Below are 8,655 nucleotides of genomic sequence, written 5' to 3'. Positions count from 1 at the left end.
TCATGGACATGTGTTGTCTTGCTGGCCACACCCCTCATTCAATCCCATTGGCTGCAGGACCACACAGAATCTCCTCCCATTGGTCTGGAGCTGCCGTCAATCAGCCGGGCCCCATTGTGATGAGTGTGGAGGGCTAATCCCTCTCTCTGCCCTGGGATGAGCTTCATCATTCACAGTGAATGGGACAGTATCACAGAGCACAGGGCCTGGGGGCTATTCAGCCCATCGGGGCTGTACTCACTCCCTCTGGAGATGCTGCAAATCTGTCCCAAGTCCCCTTCCATGTGCCCACAGCCCCCCAAATCTTTCCTTAGAAAGTAAAATTCTAAGTCTGTTTCAGAACACCTGCTGAATCTGTGTCGTTCAGACTGTTCCAGATGCTCAGAACTTACTGAATAAAACAGTGTTCACATTTTCACCTTGTATTATTTGCCAATTACTTGAAAATAGTTACTAAAAATGTGACAGTGTGAACAATTCCTCTCTCTCTCTGCAAATTCAAGACCTTGGAACCAAATCTGCACCAGATCGAAATCACTGCTTCACCTTCTCAGCTCCAAGGATAATTATCTGTGCTTCAGCTAGCTCTCCGCAAAATAGAGGAATGCATCTTAATTTATTATGATCAAAGAAACAGACCTTCGGTCCAATTCGTCCGTGCCAACAAGGAATCCTAAACTAATGGATTCCCATTTACCATCTATTGGCCTGTATCCATCAAAACCCTTCCTATTCATGTACCCAATTGGAAACCTTTTAGATGTTGTGATTTTATCAGCCTCCACTACTTCATCTGGTAGCCCCTCCCATACACACACCACACTCAGCTTGAAAACGTTGCCATTTAGATCCCTTTTAAATTGTTTGCCCTCTCAACTTAAACCCAGGTGCTCTAGTTTTAGACCCACCTAACCTGAGGAAATAGGACCCCTGCTGCCCACCTTATTCACACCCCTCGTGATTTTATAAATCTCCATGAAGTCACCTCTCAGTCTTTGACTCTGCAGAGAAAATAGCCCCAGCCCATTCAGCCTCTCCCTGTAGCCCAAATCCTCCAATCCTGGCAACGTTTTTGTAAATCTTGTCCAAACCTTTTCAAGTTTCACAACATCCTTCCCAGAACAGAGTAATTCAAACTGAAAACAGAATTCCAGAAGTGGCTTAATCAACGTCCTGTCCAGCCACAATATGGCGTCCCAGCTTCTGTATTCAATGCATTGACCAATAACGGAGAGCGTTAATGGAGTCCCATTTGCCAGTGGTTCACCCTTATCCCTCTAAAACCTTCCTCTTCATGTACCCAATCAGATGCCTTTTAAATGCTGCAATTGTATTAGCCTCCACCCCTTCCTCTGGCAGTTCATTCCATACATGCAATGCCCTCAACATGAACAAGATGCCCCTTAGATCCCTTTTAAATCTTTTACCTCTCACCTTAAGCCTGTACCCTCTAGTTCTGGACCCACCAAACTTGGAAAAAAGTCCCTGACTGCTCACCTTATCCATGCCCTTCATGATTTTATAAGATCACCTCTCAGACTCCAACTCTCCAGGGAAAATAGTCCCAGCCTATTCAGCCTTTCCCAATAGCTCAAACCGTCCAATCCTGGCAAAGTCCTTGCAAATGTTTTCTGAACCCTTTCAAGTTTCTCAACATTATTCCAAGAACATGGAGATTGGAACTAAAACAGAATTCCAGAAGAGCTGTAATCAGCGCCCTGTACAGCCACAATATGACGTTACAACAGCTGCATTCAATGCATTGACCAATAACGGGGAGCGTACCAAATGCTGCATTCACTACCCCGCCAACCTGTGACTCCACTTTCAAGGAACTAGGAACCTGCATTCCAAGGTCCCTTTGTTCAGCAATGTTCCCCAGGACTTTACCATTAAGTGTATAAGTCCTGCCCTGATTTGCTTTTCCAAAATACAACAGCTCACATTTATCTAAATTAAACTCCGTCTGCCATTCCTTGCTCCAATGACCCATCTGATCAAGATCCTGTTGTATTCTGAACTAACCTTCTTCCCTGTCCACTACACCTCCAATTTTGGTGTCTTCTGTAAACCTACTGACCGTACCTCACAAATTCACATCCAAGTCATTTATTTCAGGGCCCAATACCCATCCTTGCAGCACATTGCTGCTCACAGGCCTCCAGTCCGCAAAGTAACCCTCCATCACCCTCTGTCTCCTACCTTCAATGTAGTTTTGTAATGGCTTGCTCTCCCTGCATTCCATGTTATCTAACCCTGCTAACCAGTCTGCTTTGTGGAACCTTGTTGAATGTCCATATAAACAACATTCACCGCCTGGCTTAATCAATTTTCTTTGTCACTTCAAAACACTCACTCAAGTTAGTGAGACACAATTGTGCACGTACAAAGCCACATTGACTCTCCCTGATCATTCCTTACCTTTCCAAATAGATGGATATCCTGTCCCTCAGAATCCTTTCCAACAACTTGCTTGCCACTGACTTCAGGCTCACTGTTCTCTAGTTCTATGGCCCCTCCTTACCACCTTTTTAAAATAATGGCACCTCACCTGTCACTATCAACGATACAAATACCACAAGAGAGGCCCAACAATCAGTTCCCTAGATTTCCAGAAAGTTCCAGGATACACCTGATCAGGTTCCAGGGCTTTATCCACCTTGATGCGATTTAAGACATCCAGTCCCACCTCCTCTGTAACATGGACACTTTTCAAGTTATCACTGCTTATTTCTCCAAACTCTCGAGCTTCCATATACTTCTCCAGTAAAAATGAAGTGAAATATTTGAAATATCTTTTGCACCCCTTGTGGTTCCATGGACAGCCTTGTTGACCTTTAAGGGGTCCTATTCTCTGGTCCAGTTAATCTTTTGTCTGTGATATATTTGTTTAACCTCTTATATATTCCAGGACATCCCAGAAAGGCCTACTTCAAGGACCGTAATTTTCCTCTGACTTGATCAACAATGCCCTCCAACACATACCCTCCACTTCCCGCACCTCCGCCTTTACCCCACCCCTCCAGCCACAATCAAGAATATAACTCTGCGGTCTTCACCTTCCACCCCACTAATCTCCAGATACAGCGCATTAACCTCTGTTATTTCTGCTACCTAAAGTCAGACCCCACCACTAGAGACATATTTCCCTCTCCAACCCCTATCTGCGTCCCGCAGAGAACATTCCCGCTGCACCTCCCATGTTCGGTCCACACCCTCCCACCAACCCACGCTCCACACCCTTGACCCTCCCTTACCGCCATGGGAGATGTAAAACATGCGGCCACACCTCCCTCTGACCTCTGTCCAAGACCCCAAAAGGATCTTTTCACATCAGGCAGAGATTTGCCTGCACATCCCAAAACCTCATATACTGCATCTAGACACTATGGGAAATTTAACATGGTTCATCCAACTAATCTACACATCTTTGGACTGTGGGAGCAAACTGAAACACCCGAAGGAAACCCTGACAGACACTGGGGAGAATGTGCCAACTTGAACACAGACAGTCGCCTGAGGCTGGAATCAATCCCAGGTCCCTGGTGCTGAGGAAGCAGCGCTAACCACTGAGCCACAATACTGTGGGATCTTTGGTGCTGATGCGCTGCCCCACTGATACCTCAGTCACTCACCCTGCCTCATTTTCTAAGAGGCAGCGATGACAGAGTGAAATTATCGCTAGATAGTTAATCCAGAGACCCAGATAACGTTCTGGGGACCCGGGTTTGAATCCCATCATGGCAGATTTTGGAACCTGAATTCAATAATATCTGGAAAAAATAATCTAGTAACAATAAGGAATCCATTGTCAATTGTTGGAAAAACCAATGTGGTTCACTCACGACCTTTAGGGAAGGAAAATGCCATCCTTACCTGGTCTGGTCTGCATGGGACTCCAGACCTATAGCAACGTGGTTGACTCTTAACTGCTCTCTGGGTAAACGCAGCAATAAATGCTGGCTGAGCCAGTGACAGCCTCATCCTGTAAATGAATAAAGAACACAGGTCAGGTTTTGTTTCTTCTCTAGTAGGTACATCCTACAAACTGAATTTGAAATGTTCTCGTACACACTGAACAAATACCTTTCCATCCAAGCCCTTAACACTACAGCATTCAGAGGCCATTGGTAAAGTTAACATTGGTAAAGTTAAAACCCCTCACAGGAATATCTTCCCGAAGCCCAGCCATAATGTTATCCCTAATCAAAAACACCTGCTCTGTTGGCCCCTTTCTATCCTTGCTATAGCATCTATACCTTGGAACATTAAGCTGCCAGTCCTCTCCATCCCTGAGTGATGCCCCTGTAATTGCTGTAATATCCCAGTGCCATGTTCAAAACCATACCCTGAGCCCACCTGCCTGACCTGTCAGGTCTCTTGCACTGATATAAATGCAGTGCAATTGGTCCGTCGCACCTCATTCTGTGACTTGCTCTTGCCTGTCTTGACAGTCTGACTGGTGAACAGTACCAGCCTCAGACTCACCTCTTTTCTCACTATCTCTTTAGGATTACCCCGACTCCCTCACAGGTTTAATGCCTCCCGAGTGGCACTAGCAAATCTCCTTGCTCGTCAGGACCCCATGCTTTCCCCTTCCTATGCCATTGGTACCAATGTACAATGTCCTCCCACTGGTTATTTTCCCTTTTGAGAATATTCTGCTCCCTCTGAGAGACATCCTTGACCCTGGCACCAGGGCAGCATCACCCCATTCTGATGTCTCACTGTCAGCTGCAGAAACAGCAGACTGTGCCCCTGACTAGAGAGTCCCCGATCACCATCGATCCTGTGGAACTGGATATACCTCACATTATGTTAAGCCAGTCTCAGTACCAGTAACTTGGCTGTCAGTGCTACATTCCCCTGAAAGTCTATTACCACCTACATTTTCCAAAACAGTATACTTGTCTGAGATGGAGATAGCCACAGGAGACTCCTGCAGTACCGACCTACCCCTCCTCCTAGCTTTCCTGGAGGTAACCCATCTACCTGACTGTATCTGCAGTATCCTGCATTCCTGAGACTGCCACCTATCACACCCCCCGGCTCCTGTCAATTCCTCACTGCCTTTAATCACTCCTCCACCAATCCATGTGTTCCAATAGGATTTGCAATCACACTTGCTGCAGACATAATCACAGGATCATTGAAACTCTCCCTAATCTCCCACATCTGACAGGAACAGCACACCACTCTACAACAGGCCATCTCTCCGCCTTAACAATCTACAGATGAAGACAAAGGCACAGTCTTACTGCTGGAAAAATACTGCCCGAGAATAACTTAATGCTTACGTTTCATATCTTAAACATTTAATCAAGAGACTGTAAGACATTAAAAAGAAATCCTCATCTTACTCACTATTGTAGATTTAATAAAATAAAACCGACTAAGATTGATATTTGAAGAGACTGAAACTCACTGAGCTGATCACCGGCTTGGAGTACTTCCAAGAGTGAGGTCTCTCTGAGGACAGCTGTGAAACGTCACTGTTTCTCTTCTCTGCCCACTCCATTTCCAGAGAGGTTTTTAACTTCACAGCAAGTCAGCTCAGAGAGGTCACTGCTTGGTTTTATTCACTGGGGGTTGCCTTTGCTGCCCAGATCAGTATTTATTGGCCACCTTTACTTGTCTTGGAGAAAGTGGTGGTTAACCGCCTCCCTGAAATGCTGCAGTCCATGTACACCACAGTGATGTTTGGACAACAATCCCCCTCTGGCCCCACAACCCTCCCTGTCTCTGTAATCCCCCTCCGGCTTCAGAAATTACATGACCGTGGCATAAGATTTTTATTTGGATTCATTTTTGTTTAATAAGCCTTCCCCAAAAAAAGTCAAATATTTCACCCCCAAACAAATTTCTGTTGATTGACCTTTTGGAGAGGCTGACACATGGACGTTGCAGTATTTTATCTCACATTGTACACGTAGAATGATGGAACTTTCTTTTAAACATTGTTAAAAAGGGAGGCAATGGCTTAATGGTATTCCTGCCAGATGAGTGACATGTGCAATGTTCCGAGGATTAGGGATAGAATCCCAACATGGCTGATGGCAGCATCGGAATTCAATACAATCTAGAATGGAAAGGCGAATGATGACCATGAAACTATCGTCAATTGTTAGAAAACCCATCTGGTTCACTGTAGGGAAGGAAACGGTCATCCTCACCTGGTCTGGCCTACATGTGACTCCAGACCCACAGCAATGTGGTTAACTCTCAACTGCCCTCAGGTAAAGTACTTTAAAAACTGTTAACAAATCCTCCGCAGGTATCACTTAAAAACTGGCTGTTCCCATTGGGACAGTGAATTTCTGAACGGCCTGAACTAAAACGGAGTTTCAGCTTCATCTTCTCCCTGTCTCACCTCACTCTGTTTACACCCAACTCCAGAACACTCTCATTGAGCCAAGCAGCCCTCACAGTGCAGCCCTGTCATTTTCATTGTCTGCTCATACCTACACTGCCCTCAGCCTCCTGTACTGTTCCAATGCATCTCAATGGGAGCTCAGGGACAGCACCTCATCTTTCAATTCAGCCCTTTGTAACCCCAGAGTCAACATGGACCTCAGCAGTTTCTGAATGAACAGACAGTTGTCAGAAGCTGGAACATTCCACCTGAAAAGGTACTGGAATTTGAGTCCAAAAGGACTTTTAATGGGAAGTTTGCAGGTAATTGAAAATATGAAGTTTACAGGTTAACATCATGAAGTGGGTGATTGGGTCTGAATCTGAGAGTTCTTACAAAGAGAATTTGGATAAATCTGTGCTCCCTCTCAGGCCAATACCTCCTTCCTCAGCTGCAGGGCCCAGAACAGAGCACACACCCAAAGGATGATCCAACCATGAATTTGTACATCTTTCTGCTCAACAAAAATATTGGAGATATTTTCTCACAAACAGAACAGACAAACCTTTCTCCTTCCACAGTTAAATGCCAATGATATTCAGATCCTGATGACTCCATTGACTGTAAAAACTTGCTTTTGAGATCCCAGGCTCAATTATTCTGATTTAATATCCTATGAAATTAATTCACAAAACAAAACTCTCAGTCAGTGCAGGAAGAAAATAAAGACATACTTTTTTCTTGGTATGTGCTTGATGTGTAAATGCCTCTCTTCAAGTTGCATGTCCCCCCAACCCCAAATCCTAGGAAGGGGACATGCACATGCTCCTCACTGTACCTTACCCCCAATAAAAATGGCGGCTATATCCCAGGACCTTTCACCGCCTGAGGGCCGCAGACATTTTCCCATCTGCTGCAAACGCTGGATTAAGAGTTTCTAATTCAGATTTACGAACCACACAGAGTGTAATTAAAACTTCCCAGTCTAAAGTGACTCATTATCTTCCTGTCTCTGAGGCCATTCTCCCCTTCCCTGTTTGCGTCTCCCACATTCACCGACGACCGAGTCACGTGGCACTGCACAGGCAGAGTTCCTGGTGATGTGTCATCCCACTGGCCACGCCCCTCATTCACTCCCATTGTTTGGATGACCAGCTGGTTCCACTTGGTCCACCAGTCCCACCACCTTTTCCTATTGGTCTGAAGCTGCCATCAATCACTGGACCCCATTGTGAGGTCAGTGGTGGGATCCTCCCCCTGTCTGAATCAAACTTGGACGGTGTATGGATGGTGTCAATCAGGAACAACAAGCAGAAGGTGCTGGAAAAGCTCAGCAGGTCTGGCAGCATCTGGGAACAGAAATCTGTCCAGTGGCCCTTCCTCAGAACCAATGGGAGCTGGGAAAATTAGAATCCTGACAGTGTGGAAACAGACCATTCGGCCCAAAGGCTCCACAGCGTCTCTCCGAAGGGTATCCCACCCAGACTCATTCCCCTGCCATATTACTGTATAGTTCTCCTGACTAATGAACCTAACCTACATATTCCTGAGCATTATGGGAAATTTAGCTTGGCCAATTCAACTAACCTGCACATCTTTGTACTGCAGGAGATAGGGGTTAAAGAGTGAATAATAGGCAGGGACAGAACCAAAAGAGAGACCAGAACATTTGGAAAGACAAAGGAGTGGATTACGATCTGGCTGGGAGGGTGCATAGCTGTTAATGGAGGGGAAAGGAATCTGTATCTGGCAGCATCTCAGTGGACGTGGCGGAAATGGCGACTGATGATCTACGTTCTGCTGCAAAAACAGACCCCGAGCTTCCAGCTGCCTACCACTTTAACATACGAGTCTGTTCCCTGGCCAACATCTCTGTCTCATGCTTACTGCAGTGTTCCAGTGAGGCCAGAACATACCAAATGGCCGCGTATTTCAAGGACTGCAATTTCCCCTCCCAAGTGGTCAATACCATGCACTATATCTCCTCCACTTCCTGCACCTCTGCCTTTGAAACCCACACCTCCAACTGCAACAAGGATAGAACACCCCCCCCGCCAGTCCTTATCTTCCACCTAAATACAACACATCATCCTCTGCCATTTCCACCACCTACAATCAGACCGCACCACCAGATTCTTAAGGGGTTTGACAGAATAAATAATGATGTGTCTGAGGGCAAATACTGAGAGGGGAGTTTGAAACCAGATTCTGAGTCAGTCACAGAATCAAGGGATCTGTTTCGGATTCGTCACGTTTAAGGCAACACAGACACGGGTAAGGGGTTTCAGTAGCAATGGAGCTGG

The 8,655-nt window shown here is 45.8% G+C and overlaps 1 long non-coding RNA gene across 1 annotated transcript; it reads right to left on the bottom strand.

The window, feature by feature from the left end:
• Positions 1–1,030: 1,030 nt before the first annotated feature.
• LOC140482775 (uncharacterized) lies at positions 1,031–7,022 on the bottom strand. Its single transcript, XR_011962336.1, has 3 exons — positions 6,918–7,022; positions 3,877–3,985; positions 1,031–1,136 (listed from the first exon to the last, which is right to left on the bottom strand). It is a non-coding gene; the product is annotated as an uncharacterized lncRNA (long non-coding RNA).
• Positions 7,023–8,655: the final 1,633 nt, after the last annotated feature.

This window comes from Chiloscyllium punctatum, chromosome 1 (genome assembly GCF_047496795.1).
Source record: "Chiloscyllium punctatum isolate Juve2018m chromosome 1, sChiPun1.3, whole genome shotgun sequence".
Lineage (NCBI taxonomy): Eukaryota > Metazoa > Chordata > Chondrichthyes > Orectolobiformes > Hemiscylliidae > Chiloscyllium > Chiloscyllium punctatum.
The sequence above is the reverse complement of the archived record's forward strand: the minus strand, read 5'-3'. Positions and strand labels throughout refer to the sequence as shown.